Here is a 19,893-nt window from a genome sequence, read left to right on the forward strand (position 1 = left end):
CAACGGGAGAGGCCATGACAGTGAGAGGCCCACAAACCGCAAAAAAAAAAAAAAAAAAAAAATTAGATTTATGTAAAACCACTCTATCAATTACTGAAATATGGACCACACAGCAATAATTAGGAGAAATATTTATTTTAAAAATCTAATTTGCTATATCAGTAAGCTCACACTAAAACATTATACTAAGGATTTTTTAATTTCCTAAATAAATTCATAAGCCATTCAATATCCTCCTAATTTAACTCAAATGAAAAAAGATATAAAGTTCTCAAAATTTATATCAAAATGCATATCATCTAGATGTGTACATGAAACAATATTTTATACTGAGTTAGAATGGCAATCAAATATGTTCAAGACTGAATTTTTCAATGTATTGAGTCAGCCCTAAATGTCACTATTTTGTTTTTGAAAGGCATTTGACAATTAGCTATGAGTCTAAGATATCTACTTTTTCTATTTCTTATTTTTTTTTCTCTTTTTAAGAAGATAACTACCAATTTTTAGAGACCAATGATTATCTCTGTTTGGTTTCCAAATGGGACTTAATGATGTGCTCAATCTAATTACTTATAACTTAACTTTAACTGAAACAAAGTTAGCTTTCCTAAAAGAGAGGTTAGTTTTCTACAAAGTTCCTTTTTTTCTATTCATTTGCCATGTGACTATACTTTTAATTATCAGATTTATTACGCTCTTTTTGTGTCTGATGGAAAGTATCATGTAGAAAGTGATAAACTGATCTGTCCTTTAATTATCAGTCTATCTGGTTCTTTCCGGCCACCTACCTCTGGGCATTTCTATAGTTACTATGTGAACCTGAAGCCTGTTCTTGTTGTTTGGTTTTTGTTTTGGCTTTTTGGTTGTTGTTTTACTGTTAAATATAACAACCACGTTTGGACAGAGATGTTTTTAATAGTCAAACATCATTTATGAAACCCCCCTGTATTTTAGTGGCCTTTATCCAAACTTGTTTTCCACAGTTCCCCAAACTGTCTGTTTATGGAGGTTTCTGACAACTATACGTGTACACACATACATATATATAGTAAGTGCACATGATTTAGAAATCCATTGTATAAAGCATATTGTTATATTTTAAAAGCAAATTTACAAATTATTTTCTTGCAACAAAAATATTATCTGGCTTCTAAAAAGTCATTTATTCCCAAAACTTTCAAATTCTGGTCCCTTATACTGAGTTTTGAATAACAGTTTAAATTTAAGAAATAGGGGGATAGGAAACAGATTGAATTGATTTATCTCCTCATTCCACAGTATGTTTATTTTTAATATATGTTATCATTATATTATCTTAAGGAACTATAATAACAAAAGTTTAACCTCACAGTTTAATCTCTTATTCTATCTGAGGGTATCTACAAAAGATGTTTTTTCTTCATCATAAGCAGCCCCCTAATGGAAACACATATTATAAACTAAATCTAATGTTAGTAGACTTGAAATAGACTTAGGAACATCACATCCAATTATTTAAATGAAGATTAAGAGAGAACCAATATAGTATGAAGCAGGGACTTTCATTACTTCATATACTGCCAAAAAGTCTGTCCCAGATGCAAAATTAGTCATGATACACTCTTAAGATATTTCACTCTTTAGTCTATCCATTATAACTACAAAATTAAATAACACTTTACGGGAAGTATTTTAATGATTGCTATTCATGATTAGAGAATAGCATAGGAAGAAAGAGGCTTTATTTAAAAAATTAGTCTCTTTAGAAGGCATCATACCTGCCACGAGTTCTCTATCCGACTAGCCTCAAGGGAAGGCAGATGGATGTGCCTGTTCCCACATGCAGGGGAGCTCTCACAGACCTTACTGAGCCTCTGATAAATCTTCTCTATGGTCCCATTAGTTTTGATGAAGTTCTTTGAGAAACTGAGAAGAGAAAAATGTCTTTGAAAAATGCCCGTATTCTGCAATGTGGTGTTATCAGGGCCCTGATTTATTCCATAGAAGGGAGACAGTCTCAGAGGAAAAAAATAACTTTTTTTCTTTGATATAATTTATTTGTTTTGTGCAAACATATGGTTAAAAGCCACACTATAGATTAAAAAGCTTTTCACAATACATTAATTAGATTCTTTTAAAATATTCATACAAAATATGAGTTTCTTAAATAAAAAAGAAATTTATATCTTGCAATTGTTATGAACATATCATTACAAAGAACAAATTTTAAAAGAAATATGATTAAAATATGTTTGGCAGTGAGCAGTAGATTGCAGGCTTCCATGGAGTCCAGATTGGAATCCAGTTTCTCTCACTTGATCAATATGTGATTTAGGAGATGTTTCTTGAATTATTTGTGCTTGAATTTCCTTAGCATAAAGAGGAGAGGGATAAAATATTAGATTTATGGGATTTAAGGGATGATTAAATGAGCTATTTTATTTAAGGCTCTTGTTTTTACTGACATATGATAACAGATAAATAAATGCTTTAACTGTTGTCATTGTTGTTATTAGCATTGGCCAATAAATCTTCAAGTCAGTTATTTCTAACTGAAAATGTCAACATCTAATTTAAAAAAGGTGTATTTTGAGGTGGTCACCGAGCAATAAATATTATTTTTCAAATTATTTGTGGGATGTTCTTCCTCCTTTCTGTACTTAGCGAATGTTAAAGAAGTGCCCCTTTGGAAAGAGGTGGACACAGGAGGAAGAGATTGAGCAGCAAGTGTTTCCTGGAGGAAATTTGAAAAACTAAAGCAAGCAGAGTCACAGACATCTCAGCTTATGGGAACATCCATTCGCCTGCTGAGTCACTTCCTCAGAACTAAGATCTCTATGGAAAAGTGGTAAGAAGAGCCCTCAGGAGGGGAAATTGATTTGGTGACAATGAAGGGACTTTATTATATGAGTTTGCTTCAAATGGATGGTTTTCCATTTTGAGGGTTTGGGTAAGTGTGCTTGGCTGGTAGTAAACCTAGGCCAAAACAGGACTAGATGGGCTTTTCTGCACAACTCTGTACCATTTATCACTTTGTCTTCAGACTACCTTCTCCCTCCCCCACTCCCACTTTAAAATGTAAAGTAACCCTCATTTCCCTCAAACATTCCTTGTGTGCTTCTTGTGGTTGGCATCACAGATCCAATGAATCATCTTGTTTACTTGCTTACAAACTCCTTTTCAGGCAATCATTTTCAATTAAACTATGATACTGTCAATATGTACATTTTAAAATGTCTTCCAGAGACAATATGCACATTTCTAATTCTCAAACACTGGGAATGAATTTAGCTAGGTAGTAGGTGATGATTACATTCTATCAGTGAAAGCAAGGGATGAAGAAGGTATTTCAAGGTCTTTTACATAGTAATATATTTCTGCTTCCTTCATAGCTATTTAGTCCTGCCTTATATCCAGAATGGTTTTATATAAGGGTCAGATGATAAATCTAAAAAGAAATACTGTAGCAGGCATCATTACATAACAAGATTAAAACTGAATTTTATAGGGAGAAATAAAATAATACCTTAAGTCCAAGACCAAAGAGAATGCAATCTATTTGAAGTGTGGAGGATGGACTGTGGCAGGATGTAGGAAACATAAAACCAGGATAGAAATGGAGTGGGCGTCCCTGGTAATCTAGGCCGTTGGCTCTGAATTCTGTCTGAAATTATCAGAATTACCTGGGGAACTTATTAAAAATACCAATTCCCAAGCCTCAACCCCTAAAGATTTGGTTGATAATATCTGGAAATAACTATTTTTAGCCACATCCCTGGTGATTTTATAGTCTCTTCCACACTGATCCTTGGACCATCATTTGGAACGCAATAACCTAGAAGATGAGGGAATATCAGTGAAGGGATATATTTAAAAACAGGGTTTTTTTTTTAGCTTTATAAATTGGATTAAGGTCATTTTTTCTGAAAACATCTCTTTGGGACCATTAATTTGGATGCAGTTTTCACTTATTTAATTCCTATTATGAGGTAAATATTACTATATTTAATATTTTATTATTAGACATAGTAACTGAACTGTACATTATATATTTTAATAAGGTATAAATAACAACATAACTCTAAAGGAAAGCATAATTTCATATATTGTTTCAAATATATAATAAATAATTCAGTTTCAAAGGGAAGTGATATAATTTTAAAGGGAAAATACTTTTTAAAGGAAGAAACCCATCTAAGCCTAATTTGGCCTCCAATGTTAAGACCCAATGTGTTTATATATATATTCAAGCTTCAACAATACTTCCAATGTGTGAATATATTACATGGAAATATTCCAGAGAGCATCAACATTTTTTTCTGGAAACATTTCCTAAGATTATAACCGTAGAAAGAGCTATTCTCTAAAACTTTTCATAGCAGCAATATCTATGACAAGAGCTGGAATGGCTAGATATATTTCAAAGTATCAATTCAGTGTTATTACATTGAGTATTGTACAGCCATTATTGTAATATTATTAAAAGCGTGAAAACCTTTGGAAATATTTAAGATATAATTTTAAGTTAAAAATAATGAACAAGTTCTACCTGTCAAGATAATAAATCTGCAAATACATTTATGTCTGAGCACAAAGATGTAAAGAAAAAGCAAGAGTTCAAACGTTACTCAGGATAAAATAGTGAGATCATGAGTGGTTTAGAAATATTTATTTTTTAAAACATTAATTATGTTTAATTTATCAACTTAGAATATGTGTTAATAAATGATTTTTTAAAATTTTATGTATATAAAGACTATATTGATTTGGCTTAGAAATTATTTTCAGTTGTTAACACTTGTGGCATAATTGAAAACACTCACGATCCTCTCTGAATTTCCTAAGGAGTTGTGAGCACAGAATAGAGAGAAAGAGGAATAAATAACTTCTCTTCACTCACTCAGCATAAAGTTACTAACTTTATACTATGTTCAGGCCATGCAGTGGAATTTGAATAAGAATCCTCATTTGTGCATGCAGGTAATGTTCACTTCTGTTTCCATGTTCCTCATTTTGTCTAATGCAATTTGTGTGACCAAAGCCCAGGACCTATGCACCTCTGAGTGCATGGCTTGTGCCTAAGGCTAACGTTTGTATTCAGGTGTCTTTCCTAAAGTGTATAGCAGCCAATTTGAAAGTGGTTGGGCCATTATGAATATATCAATTTTATGCCATTAAAGACATAGAATGCAAGTATATCACTGCTTTGAAAACAACTGGTAAGTGAAAAATGCTTCTGGTCTTATGTGATAGTACACAAAGACAAGGCTTCTAATCAAAGCTTATTTCACCATTCATATTGGCATCCATCATAAAACACAACTATATTTATTATGTATATATTGCAAAAATACAAATAAAATAGGCACGTTTTATTAAAGTTAGAATAATTCCCAATCAGCACTAGATATAATATGTTGATTTTGGAATAAGAGAATGAAACAGTACCATAATAATATGGAACAAAATGATGAAAAGTGCTCAAAAAATCCTTTGTTTCTGTTTACATTCTCCATAGTATTTAGAATTGCTAGAGCCTAGTCAAAGTTACTGGAAAGTAAAAACCACTATTCCACTATAGTGGAATTTCTTTTAAGTACTAGCTACCCACTGGGAAAAGAACTATATCACATTTATTTTCTATGTAAACAATTTGAGAAAAAAGAAATCAGCTAGTGCACAATCTGTAAAATTGTTAGTTTATTGTTTTGTGGGGTGAGGAGGGTGTGTACTTACATATTGTTTTGTATTATATTGCCATCCAGGAAATATGCTAACGTTGTACTTCCAGTCCTTGCAACAAACTCCAGTCCCTTTTACCACATTGACTATCATATTTTTACTTAAATATCTCATTGGTATCCCAGGGTCAGCATGCTCAAACCAGAATTTTTTTTTAAAGCTGTTGGAGGTCATTTTTCCTTTTCTGGGCCTCCCTCGTCTCACCTCAAAAACAAGGATAATAATACTGGCCCTACTTATACAATGCAATTGCTAAAAGAATAAAAGTATACATATATATATATATATATATATAAAACAATAAAAGTTGTGGAAACATAAAAAATGCTATACCACTCCAGATAGTGTAACTATTTTTCTCCTTTATTTGACTTATAAATAATGAAAGGGAACAACAACAAAAATCCATGCTCTTGTAAAATCTCAAACTTCATTTCCAATGCCTCTGAGTGGTTCTACAGTTCTCTCATCTTTAGATTTGCCTCCTCCTCCCCAGTCTATTTAGGGCCCCCATCCTGGTGTAAACTCCTGTCTGGTTTGAGTAGAGAGGACCCTAGGAAACTGATGAGGTCCACCCCCTGCCTCCCTCTAGTCTTGCATCTTTAGTTCACCTGCTGCAGCCCACGTCTTGAAGACCTCCTCCTGCCCCTCCCTGGGACACCAGATTTGGGGGATGTCAGCCTTGAGTGAGTCCTACCATTAAATTGAAATTCCAGGGGACACCTCTAGGACAGAATTGAAAAGAATTTATAACATGCACTGAACATGTCTTGGTCTGGGTCTCTAACTACGTTTAAAGCAGAATTTTCTATACCTTCTCCCATACATCAACCTCATATTCTCCTTCCAGCAAACGACCCCTCCAGACTTCATTGTTGCTGTCCAAAGCAACCTGGACACCTGGACTTATCCTGAAATAAAACTCCTTCATACTCGAATGCAGCAATCAAACCTAGTCAATTCCCTTTTACCTATATATCTCCTTATATGCTAACAATGTAACAGGATATCACTCGCCTACCTGCCTCTCATCTAGCCAATGCCGAATACGTATAATGTGCCTGAACCCCTTTCTTTCGGAGCTTGCCATTACTTAATTCATCTTAATTATAGGCTAGTCAGAGACTATCTTCTAGCAAGGTGAATTCTCAAACTTTAGCAGGCATCTTAATCACCAGGAGGGCTCATTAAAACACAGGTTGCTGGTTCAAAGTTTCTGAACCAGGAGGTTTGATGTTGGGCCTAGAATTTGCCTTTCTAACAAGTTCCTATCTGAGGCCGATGGTGCTGGTCCTTGGAAGTACACTTTGAGAAACATTGTTCTAACACACAGCTCTAAACTCCTCTTCTAGGATTTCAGAGCTGTCCATAACCAAGGCCACCCTACTCATTTTATCACATTTGGTGAATACTTCTCTTGTCAGATAGATGTGGATTTACAGTGAAGTTAGACATCAGCTTCAAGGCCCCTCATTTGCACAGGTCTCCTTGAAGACAAAGTAATTAACTTGTATTCTTTTTTTTCTTAAAGAGAGCCCTAAAATGTATAAGTTTCAAGTCACACAAAGTCAAGGTCTTCTCCTACTGCTAGGCATCTGGGACTTTTCACTGACTTAGGAGCATGTTAAATTTCTTTTCATTTCTGTACCCTGTGTGATCTGTTCCCCACAGTTTGTAAGTTTTCCAGCCTTTGCTCTGCACTTGTTTCTCTCCCACAGCAAATTCCACCCATCCTTGACTACCAAGACCACTTCTTTATTTACTAGACTAATGTAGCTCTTGTTTTATCAGTTGTCTCCTGCTTTGTGTTGCTACTTGTTCTTTATATGTGTTTCTCTCTGAAGAGAATGAATGTAAAATCCTTTTGGATGTTACTTTGCCAAATTATATATCTAGCAATTAGCTAAATGGTGTTAGGGAAATGTGAAGAATAAGTTAATCAAGTTAATTAAAATAACTATGACAATAGCAGCTGATATTTATTGAAGACTTACTGGCAAGCACTGTGCTAAGGGCTTTATACATATTATTTTATTCTAACATCAAATTTCCCCTAAACTAAGCTGTTGTTTTAAGATAAAACTGAGGCATAGAAAGGTTAAGTAACTTCTTCAAAGTCCCTCAGCTAATACAGAGTAAGGATTCAAACTCCAAACTAAGGGATCCCAAAACTTTAACTCTTAATCAGCTAAACCAGAAGCTGTAATCCATTACGTTGAGGTGCAGTGGGTGTGGGGTGGCCCTTTCAACCATTATTCTTCTCTCTGTTGCCTACAAAGCCTGCAAGGCAGGATGCTAACCTCACACTGGGTCATAGCACCACCGCACCATGGAAAAGGGCACTATACCAACTCCGAACAGGACAGGTACACTGGAAGACAGGAGAATGACATTGAAGCATATCAGAAATGTCATTTTTTATGGCTTCCAGACTGATGAAATACTAGTTAACTGATTGTGATGATTGCTATTATTTTGATGAGTGTCCTATTAGACTTAGAACTCCATAATAACAGATTGTGCTGGCCTATTTGCAATATTCTTTCCCTTACAAGTATATGCATTGTCCAATTTGTGACAACACTTGTCTCACTCAGAGATTTCCTATCCACCATGACAGATAAACCCCAGTGAACATTAACATTTCTACTGGACTTTATACCAATTTAAAGAAAAGCAATTCAAACTCAGATCAGTTGCCTTTGGCAGGAGGTAGAAACTAATGGGTAAAGTCACCTGTGGAGCTATTTGAGTTACATTTTTCTGAACCAGAAAGATTAAATACTTAGTTCTTACTCCTTGCCAGTTACCCTTCTATAGATTCAAAAAAAAATCACAGACATTGTAATATTCACCATAATATTCATGTGACCTAGAGAGAGGTGACATACAATTTCCTACATCAGTATAAAACCAAAGAAAAAGGAAGTTGAGACATATGCACAACATGTAGGCAAAAACAACTTCTGACTCAGCTTAATATATTGCCACATTGCTTTCTTATATCATTTTTTACTGCTCATTTTAATCTATGGTAAAATAATGTCAAATGTTTACTTACACAATAGTTTTTCACAGTACTTATTAGGCGCATGCTGTATTCAATGTAACCACGAGGAAACAGAAAAATATGCATCCATATCCTACATTTGCAGTCTAAAGTCTACTAGACTGGAATATTATTAAAAATTTAATCCAGAATTTTATCATTTATTAATTTTTTTTTCACCTTACATAATAGGGTTACTAAAATAATTACTAGTTTTCAAAAACAAAAGCATTTTATTCTTATTGTGGGAGATGGAAGTTTTGCTAAAATGCTTTCACTAGATACCTGTTAAATTAATACCTTAGAAGTGACTGTACTACTAATGAATATTTTGTTGTGTTAATAATTAAATGCCTTGTGCAGCACCAACACATCACAGATACACAAGAGACTGTCCCCATATAAAACACCACTAGACTATTGGCATAAGATCTGAGACATTTCATTTTCAATCTGGTAAGCCTCTAAAAGACTGATCAGATGAAAGTTACATAGAAAAGTAGAAGCTCCAACAGATTAAAAAAGTTCCTTAGAGCCATGCTTGATGGCTGGAGAGCTGAATGTTGTTGGCTGCTCTTCACAAAATTATCCTGCAAAATGGTTTTGCTCTTGATAGATTTAGATTACCTGTTCCTTGAAAATATGGTTTGGTGGTTACTAATATCACCAACCCCCTACTCTAAAATAATAAAGTGCTTAGCTTTGAGTTTATCTTTCTTTTACTCAGGAAAAACAGCATGGCCACTCTTCTTTAAAGTTTTATGAAGAGGACATATTTCAGTTCAATTATCAACTAAACCATGAAACTAAGGATAAAAACAGGACCTTGCTTTGAGTAGAGCATTCTATGCTGAACAGTAAGTCTCTCCCTCCCTTCCTTCCTTCCTTCCTTCTCTCTCTTCCATCCTTCCTTTCTTTCTTTTTGCAATTTTGAAATCACCCTATTGCTTATATAGTTTTTTAAAAGCATTAAATCTTGAAAGAATTAACAGAATCTTTGAAAAGTGATTCCATTGGTAATTGTTGAACAGAATATTAAGCTATGAAAAATTAAATTTAACCCTTTTTTAAAGTTATAAAATATATTATTACTCAGTATAAATATTAGCAAGTGAATATTGAAAGCCATCAACAAAGTGTAATTCATGCACAGAATGTACATAGCACCTGGCTCTGTTAGAGCCCAATAACTCTAATCTCTCTAATAGTATTTTTAATAATACTTGTATGATTGATGTCTATGAAAGTTAGTGAGATTTAGGCTATAATCACATCAGCAAAACAATGTTTAAATATCCGGTAGCGTGTTTACATGCATGTGCATGTGTGCTTCTGAGAGAAAGAAAAAGAATGAGAATAAGCCTGGCCATTGGGTTTTCTATAATGAACTACATTATTTTTCAAGGTACAACAAGCAAGTTATTACCAACAGTATTTAATTACTTTTTCTAATTTATCATTGATGGAAGAAGGAAAGAAAAAAGCAAAACAAACAGTGAGACCTCAAGATTTCTCCTGCTGAATGAACACTGATAAGAAAATTCGGAATCATTGTTTCACCCAGTTTATACTATTCATGGACTAATGAACAGGAAGACTACAAATAAATTGCATGGTTAGTGAATCACATTGTTTTCCACCTTATGAACAGCAGAGACAGCCTCTGATTCATCCAGCTCCTACCCCCATCATTGTGATGCTCCTACACTCCCCTCCTCCAACCAACTAAATCAAATGGTTAACACTGAAGCACTCAATAATTGACAAATATTTCACTTTTTTGTGTATAGAAAGATTAAAGAGTCACACTGTTGAGAAAATTCTAAGTATTATATCATGAAAGGCCCAGAAGATCAATTGTAGAGGACCTACGTGTAAATGGGCTGGCATTAGACATAATGGCAAAAAGCACACACTTCCCAGACCTGCAGGAGATAATTAGAGCCAATTACTAGGTGAAGTCACTGTATTCATTTGAAAACCAGACAATGTGTCGAAGTGTGTGTGTGTGTATGTGTATGCCATAAAACTGTAACATAAAATTATAGCTGTGATCACATAAGTATTCTTTTTTCATTAATAAGAAAAGTGATACACGGTCACTATAAAAAATGTAACATATCTAGATGAATGTATTGGAAAAGCATAAATCACTCATGAAATGACCACTCAGAAATAAGCAATATGAAAATTATATTGTAGTTTTTCTAGGATTTTTCCTAAGCATATGCTTGTAATACACACACACGCACACACAGACACACACACATAGATGCACACACATTTCTTTCTGCTAAAATATGGATCATTCTTTTGTACCCTATTTTTGTTTAGCAAACTACAACATAAACATTTTTTTCCAATAGCATTAAGTAAAAAAAAAAAAAAATCACAATTTCATTCTATGGATGTGCCATACATATATATTTAACCATTTATCTGTCTGTGATAACCACTGTGGCTAATTCTTTCTCCACATCTCTGATGTTTTTCATTGATATAATAGTATCAATGATCTCTGGAAGTAGATCAAGGTTTTGATTTTTATATACTATAAACATAAGAAAACTTAATTTGAAAATATATCCTTGAAACCCACGTGTTGACCACAAAGCCTATGATTTGCGCATAGACTGAGCCTGCTCACTTATAATCCCTCAGCTATTAGACTCACTCATCCCTGATGGGTTGTCCTTGGATGAGTTCTGCCCATAGCTGATGAATAAAGAAAAAAATCAGAGGTTATATAGGAGAAATAAAATGCTCAGCATGGGGCTTCCCTGTGGCGCAGTTGTTGAGAGTCCGCCTGCCGATGCAGAGGACACGGGTTCGTGCCCCAGTCCGGGAAGATCCCACATGCCGCGGAGCGGCTGGGCCGGTGAGCCATGGCTGCTGAGCCTGTGCGTCCGGAGCCTGTGCTCCGCAGCGGGAGAGGCCACGGCAGTGAGAGGTCCGCATAGGGCAAAAAAAAAAAAAAAAAAAAAAAAAAAAAAAATGTTTAACATGAAAGCAATTTTGAATTGGAGAAAAATAGGTTTAACATAAGACTATTGATCTTAACTATGAGAAAAGCTAAGGTGGCCAAGAGAGAAAAGGCCATGAGGGTGAAAGACAGACACTAGGAAGGAAAGGATTGCCATTGTGAGGTGAGCGTCCCCTGGATCCCATGCTCTTGTTCTCATTCTCAGTGTGTAACCAACACTCCGGCCGTCAGCCCATACCAACTCTGCTGACTTGCTCCTCAGAAACAGTTCTGTATCTTTCATACTTGAAGCCTTAAAACCCAGATCATAAAAGAGATTTTCCTGTTCAAATTTAAAACCAGTCAGAACTGCACAACTTCTTTTGCCTTCTTTGAACCTAGGCAAGTTACTCTTTTCCACCAAAAGAAGCATCACTTTCTATAACTTCCAACATACACATCTTTCTAGAATATTATTCCCACCCAGCTGTTCTGGGCCTGACTAATAACATTGTCTCACATTGATGTCCTCTGTGAAAACAAAGAACTGGCAGTTTGTAGGGGTAGAAACAGCCATGGGCAGCTCATGCACAGCACCGTGCTAGACCTTTAATCTCTCTTTCCTTGCAAAATACCCTTTCTAGGTTGATTGTGTCCTCTAGAACTTTAATTTGCTTGCTAAAAAACAAGGGATATCCTCAAACTTTTCCCTCAGAACATTCTCTCTGTTGCTCTGCTTTACCTGGAGTCTGGATTTACTTTGAAAAAATCACTGCTTTTATCTCAGTGCTACCAGGTACCATAATTACATCTACTCAGCTTCCTTTCCCATTTCCTTTAACAAAGTTCTGAGTTATAAGCACCCTACCCAAAATATCTATTCCCGCCTCTCCCACACACATAACCAACCCTCCAGCAGGTGACCTATTTCTGTACCACAAGCAGCCAACTCCTTTAAAGGTCTCTTGTGAAGAAGTGGCTCAATTAGTTTTGAACTGTGTTTTTGATCTTACCTCTCTCTTGCTTCGTGCAGCTTTCCTCTAAGAATGCTGTATTCTCCTTCCTGAAATTCATTGCCTCCATCCACAGTTAATTTACTTGTAGATGTTTTAAACCATCCTTTGTTGTCAAAGATCTCTTTTGAGTCTAGTTTCTCTTCAAATAACAGTCCCATCTCTCCTTCCCTTAGTTACTACATTTCTCGAATTAACTGGCTAGCTTTACGTTTTTTTTACTATAAGATAACCATTGCCTCCTACCTTACAGTGAATTTGTAATTGTCAATTCCTAAAATCAATTAGTGCTCTTACAAAATGAGTTTTGGTCTCCATCAAGTTCCTTTGATATCACTGAAGTATTTAACAATGGGACACTCTTTATTTGTTGAGATTTTCTTCTAGAGTTTCCATGGCATTATTCACTTCTGGCTTTTCATTTACAACTTTTTTCTGCTTTCTATATGGGCACCTCCTTTGTGAATAACCCCTTAAATGTCATTTGGATTTGGTCTTCACTCTTTTGTATTCTCTCTCCTCCTATTCTCCTTGGACAGGCACATTGGTCTCCATGGCTCTACTGTTATCTAAACATAGGCATCTGTCAAAACTGCAGATATTTGGGTTAATATTAAAAATATAACCTGAATTTTAAGATTGAAATATAGATACAGAAGAATATTAAACAACTTAGAAAAATCATACTCTGTTATTCCTTTCCTTCTATTGCTTCCCCTCTTTACTTCTGATATTTGGTTAATGGTATCACCAGCCACCCCATTACTCAACTTAGAAATCATCAAATCCTATTTGAATTATCCTTCTCTGTTTCTATGTCTTTCTACAACTCATTTCTAATCTACTTTTCTCACCACCATCACAATTACAGATGCATAGAACAGATTAAATACATTGATCAGACTCAAGAAACTTAAGAATTTTGATGGTTTTGTTAAAAGGGTTCAGTCTACACCTGCTATTCAGATCTTTTACATTTTGGTCCAAAACTCTTCTTCTACTCTCTATTCCTGCATAATTGTTCCTTTTATTCCACCCAAGCAGAATGAATCTCTATTTCGTCTCTGCTCCCATGGCATGGTCACACCAGTACTTACAGCTCTCCACTCCTGTTTCATTATGTTCTTACCATGTCTGTTCTAGTTAGAACTTCCTGAAAGCGGCAGCCATATCATTCATCTCTGTGATTCTCACACTAGCACAGCTCCAGGTAAGTATTTCTGACTCAAGAAATGTTTTAAAAAATAATTTCAGTAATTAAAATCATTCTGATATCTATAAGAATATGCTGCCTTTAGATGATGTTAATTCAATAGCAAAACATGCTTTAGTGTAGTTTTAAGTTTATTAAAATTTAGTGGATGTCTTTTCTTCAGAAGAATTCTAAGAATGTTCTTGAGCATCGGCATGACTTCTTACAATACGCCCCATGCTATTAAGTGAAAAGTCTGAATATTTCTCCATGGTAGAGATAAAGAAAATAAGACTCATAGAGGTTAAGTTACTTATCATTGTCACAAAGCCAGTGGGTGACACAGTAAGGATTAAAAACACTTACTTTGAATTTCCATTCATTAACATATACACTCCATAAAGCATTCATTCAACAGTAGCTTCCCATCTCTTTATGAGGACAAATGAGATAATGTCTGTAAGACAATTTAAGCTACTCAGGAAAAGCAAGCTATATAATTTGAGATGAATTTGATAAATTGGATTCACAAATAAGTAGATTGGCTCAAAACCTCGATGAGAGGAAGCTATTGTGTCATTTCCCCAATCATCTTGCCAATTTACCCCAAGCTTTACAATCTTACAAGTCTTCTATAGAGCTCAGCAAATGAACTTCTTGAAAATGAGTTTTGGTCTCAACTCAGTAAATTTTATTTGTACTTTCCCCATATTCTCTCCAATAATTCATTGACCCATTACACCACCGAATCTACTACGCATCCAAACCAGAATACAAGCACATTTGCCTTGTTTCATGGCTAATATTTTAGCAGTAATCTCATATAACAATATTGATTTGATATAAAAGCATTTTCTCTTTCATATTATTACATTTATGTGTAGGTTCCACATGATAATTCACTGTATAAGCCTCCAAGAACGTACTCTTTGCACAGCAGTCTTTTTCAGTAATAGCACCTACTACATAGGACCCAAGGGCACCCATTAAGTGCTCAATGATATTTTCTACAAGACATTTTTTTGTCCTCTGAGAACATTTCTAGCACTCTCAGAAGGGCAATACAATCAGTGCAACCACCAATAGTTCTGAATTTAACAATGTGAATGCTATTGAAATAGCCATAGTATACAAAGAAGAAGCTGCTGATAGTGGGTAAATGTGAATCAGGAGCGAGCCAGACAAAGCTGGCCATGTCCTGTCTTCCTCTGTTTAGAAAAATAGAATGATTTCATTTAGGGCAGAACCGTGATCTGTTAGACAGAAATAGAGTAGAATACAATTTGATTTCATAAGCAAAACCTGCTCCAAGAAAAGTGGCTCTGTATAAACCAAAAATGCAATTTAAACAATACAATACATTTTAGATATCTGAATGTTCATTCGGCTTTACTATAAATGAAGTTTCACTTTAAGTGAATTATACTGTCACTTTTGGGAATCTAAATAAATCTTGCTCTCTAAGAAATTTACAGACATTGATATTCCCTTACAGTTTAAAATATCCCTGTTTACAAAGATAAGGCAGATGGGTACCAGCAGATGGGCATCATGAGGGGAAAAGGAGAGGTACCCACCTGTTACTGTGCATGTGCCCATGATCCCAGGTTTACTGAGGAGACGGTTCTATTTTTACATTTTTTATTTCAATTCTGAAGGGGGATTATGAAGGATAAATCATAGTTAAAACATTTTTACTGTATTAGTATTTTTAGAACTTAAATTTATCCCAAATGTAAAATAATGCCTGTCTTCAACAACTTCTCACAGAACAAGAATTACAAAATCTTCAGGAATTTAAGAAAATTCTTGCTTTGAACAGTCTATGAGTAATTAAAACTATAGTGCATGTGAGTTTATCAGTAGTGAAGTAGGGACAGAAATGTTAAAAGTTTTTGCTGTGCACAGAGAAAATTACAAGTCCAGTAATCTCAGACTGATACTCCAGAAAGTACATATTAGTTTAGAAGTAATGGTGTAGGTGAGAGAAAATTACAACTTCAAAGACCCACAGGTACACAACTCAGCTGGATTTAAGAACATTTTAACGTAGACATATTTACATACCTTCATTTGATTAGTAGTAATCCCACTTTTTACTGTTACTGTTTATTTTTTTTTTGATTTTACCAAATTTTGTTTGATTTGAAGCAATTCACCTATCACTAGCATGCAATATATTTTGTGTGTCACCATTCTGTAGACATTACCTTGTGATAGTCAAAATGGCTAACAAATCCATTCAGCAAACATGGACTAATTGCTAATTATGTGCAAACTATGTTTGAAAAAACAAAAGTTATGTTGGTAAATAACACCTTTGGGGTTTCAAATGAACCTGCAATTTAGTTAGAAAAAGAGTTATAAATGGGTAAAATTAATTAAAAATGAGAGATTCATATTGCATTTCAAGAGGAACATAAATAAACAAAATATGTGGCATGACAATAAACGGGATGGCCAAATAATGAGTTACTTAATAAACAACATATTCTCACATGAGATTCCCCAGTGAATCAATAAACTAGGAGTCACCTTATCTCAGTAGTAGCAAATATATGTCCCCTACTTGGCCTCCTTGATTAATTGGGGGTGGCTTTCAGAAGTGTTATTTTCTTGAGCCAAAACCAGGTTTAGTTACAGTGATTACTCTGATTGGTTAGCACTGTGCCTGTGAGTACAAGGAGGGAAGAGATAGTATTCACAGTATTATTTGCCATCTCTCTCCTAGACCCCACCTTCTTTTCATTCTCCATATGTTTTCAAGCTCCATACACGGTCTTCCAAACATCTCAGCACTCTCTCATCCCTTACTTCGGCATTGTAATGCTCCCTGTTCTAGTCTCTCTGCTTCTAAACTCAGTAATGCATGCTGATAACTAAATTTTCTTTCTGAAATTTAAATATGAGCATGTCACCCCCTCCCCCTAAATTGAAACGGTTATAAAGTTTGAACTTCACTTATTTGGCAAATAAGAACATTCCTGATCTCATGACTTCACAAATATCTAGTCTCATGACAACCATCCTCACCTGTCTTGCCTGTTTCTCACTTTTCCCTTACGTAGTCCTAAGCTGAGTACTGCTCCTTGAACAGCCCCATTATTCATGACATATGTTTTCTCCTCTTCTTGAAATGCACTCCCTCACAAAGTTCACATGAGAATCTTCTCTTTTTCAAAATGTCAGTTCAAATAATTGCCTGTGAGGCCTTTCCCAACACCTTCTTTCAGGCAGTAGGTCCTTTCTTTTTGCTATCTATATATTTCTACTGTAATGTTTGCTTTTTGTGGCTCTCCCACAAGATTGTAAGGTCATGAGGGAAGGCTCATATATTCTTTCATTGGTGTCTTCCTAGGGCCGGAACATCGCGATGGCCAGGGGATGTATTCAGTGAATGCTTCAGGAGAAGAAGAATAACTCAAGCTATGGTAGACAGTGGACGTGTTAGAGAAGACACAGATATCTGGAGGGCAGAAAGGAAGCTTCGGCAGAATCCTGGAGGGAACAGAGCAGAACTTCAGAGGCAGCAAAGGGGAGTACCAGGTGCGCTCCAGGGACAAAGGTCAAACAGTTCTGCCCACATGACAGACAGTTAATTGGGAAAGAAGAGTGCCTCGATGGGTATGGTAGCTGGATCAGGTGGCTTTTGTCTAATAATTTTCTTTATTGGACACACTCAATCATCTGCAAACTAAGAATTCTTTAGCTATAAATCCATTTTCTAAGTTTGAGTGAAAATGTTTTTTATCAGTTTTCTGCAAATAAGACTATTATATTTTATAATTCAGAATGCACATGTACAAAGTTATGTTTTTAGTCTGTGTGTGTAGCATATGTTTCTTTCTTCTAAAAATCAAGTATTGCTCATAGGAAGAATCCATCTGTAAAAAAAAATACAGAAAACAACAACAACAAAGCTTTTATTTGGTTGTGTGATACTCACTTATCCCAGTTTGACTATGTTATGTCATGTGTGACTAATGTCAATGCATCCAGCCACCTGCCTTCTCCCCACCAGCCACACAAGCTGCAGTTAAATTGGAGTGAAGTACATTGACAGACAAAAATATTTTTGGATTCACTGCTCAAGTAAAGCTTTGTTGAATCCATAGCAACCCAAGAAATACCTATATCTGTCTGGATTACTAAGGAGGCAAAATATGGATCAGGAGGCTTGAACCCCTGAAAAAGTATCCCCACACTGGGAACTGAAATGCAGATATTCCTTTCTTCCCAAACTGATTGCAAAGCAAAGACAAAAATCGGGAACAGACTGTCCATCAAGAAAGCAGCTGGAAAAATAAAAACAGTAAAATATGTAGTTGGCATGTTGCTTTTATATACTAGCCAAATCCCCAGAGGGAAAAATGCCATGTAGATTTCAGTCAATAAACAAATATCTGACAAGAGGTCAAATAAATCACTCCAGCCTGTTATAGTATATCATATGCAGAGTAATGGGAATAGAATCATCATGATAACACCAGTAACAATGTGTTTGGTTTTAAATGGATTGTGTATCTGTCATCTGCTAACCTGAATCATATGGGAGTTTGGAAAATTTTTATTTGGTGTATGAAATGCTTTGAGCCCACAAAATCTGAATATGTGAGATTTCTATCTTCAGTTAAAACACCAGTGAAAGGGGCTTCCCTGGTGGCACAGTGGTTGAGAGTCCACCTGCCGATGCAGCGGACACGGGTTGGAAGATCCCACATGCCACGGAGCAGCTGGGCCCGTGAGCCATGGCCGCTGAGCCTGCGCATCCGGAACCTGTGCTCCGCAACGGGAGAGGCCACAACAGTGAGAGGCCCGCATACCGCAAAAAAAAAAAAAAAAAAAAAAAAAAAACAGTGAAAAAAAGTAGAAGAAAACTGAAAACTGAAGTAAAACTAGACAATTCAAACAAAGTACACAATTAAGTGTGAATGTCTTCATTATATAAATATCTGCGCATTATAATTTGGCATTTCTATTATCTTTTCTTTCCCCTTTGCCTACATGAAATAAAAGAAACCTATTCCTTTATCTAAGTTTCAGTCTCCCTTTCCATTTCTTGTCATTCAATGTGCAATTCATTCTTATGTTACCCAATGCAGACCTAGTCAAGCTTCAAACTCAAGATGCAAAGTGACAACTGCTTAAGTTATATTGCTGTACTGCACAACTACTAGCATACAAGGAAGAATACTTTGCTCTACCTATAAGCCCTCTTTAGAAGATTAAGTGGATTTCTGCAGGAACCACTCAGAGTTTTATTTCTCTCACCTAGCACAGTGCCTGAGTACCAGACACTCAATAAATATTTAATAAATGAACGTAACAGGAAAAAAGGAATCATTAAATACTTGAGTGCATACTTAGTGACAAGTAGTATAGCTTTATTTTATTCAAGTACCCATAAAAGTTTTTGATACTAGAAGTGTCATTGAGATAAATCACATATTTTCTCCTTTTATATCTCTGGGTTTAAAAATTTTACATGCTACGATGAATGTACTAAAGGATGTGGAGGTGGCACTTTTTAACACTAATTATGATGTCATTTTCAAAGGTAAATTTTTGTTCTCTTTCTTTCAGTATACGTGTATGAAATATATCCCTTGATTTTTGTTAATATTCACCAATTGGAAAGTTAGAAAAAGTATTTATGAATTAATTAATTTGTATCTATTATTTGCCTCAAAATAATAATAGATAATTTGCATCTATTATTTGCCTCAAAATGGAAGATTTCTTCATTTCATGAAAATGCTCCAGCCTCCAAGTGCTAGGATGGACAAGGAGGTCTCTAATTAGGGACCTGAGTCAGAGGCTAGGAAGACTAGGGTATTCCACCCCAAACCCTCCTGCTCCATGGTGAAAAGCATGTAAAATAACTTTGCTACCTCTCTCCTCAGCCAGGAAATATGCATGACTTCTGTGAACACCTGTTTAACTCAACCTGCTA

At 35.4% G+C, this 19,893-nt stretch overlaps 1 protein-coding gene and 1 long non-coding RNA gene across 3 annotated transcripts in view; one reads left to right on the forward strand and one right to left on the reverse strand.

Annotated features, from left to right (window-relative positions):
- PCDH9 (protocadherin 9) overlaps positions 1 to 19,893 on the reverse strand; it is a 976,450-nt gene that overhangs the window by 733,076 nt on the left and 223,481 nt on the right. The window lies entirely within an intron of this gene.
- LOC125961928 (uncharacterized) overlaps positions 1 to 19,893 on the forward strand; it is a 33,750-nt gene that overhangs the window by 12,227 nt on the left and 1,630 nt on the right. The window contains exons 2-3 of the long non-coding RNA XR_007473063.1: positions 13,892 to 13,958; positions 17,299 to 17,486. This is a non-coding gene — a long non-coding RNA (uncharacterized LOC125961928). The remainder of the gene's footprint in view (positions 1 to 13,891; positions 13,959 to 17,298; positions 17,487 to 19,893) is intronic.

The sequence above is a fragment of the Orcinus orca genome, chromosome 18 (genome assembly GCF_937001465.1).
Source record: "Orcinus orca chromosome 18, mOrcOrc1.1, whole genome shotgun sequence".
NCBI lineage: Eukaryota > Metazoa > Chordata > Mammalia > Artiodactyla > Delphinidae > Orcinus > Orcinus orca.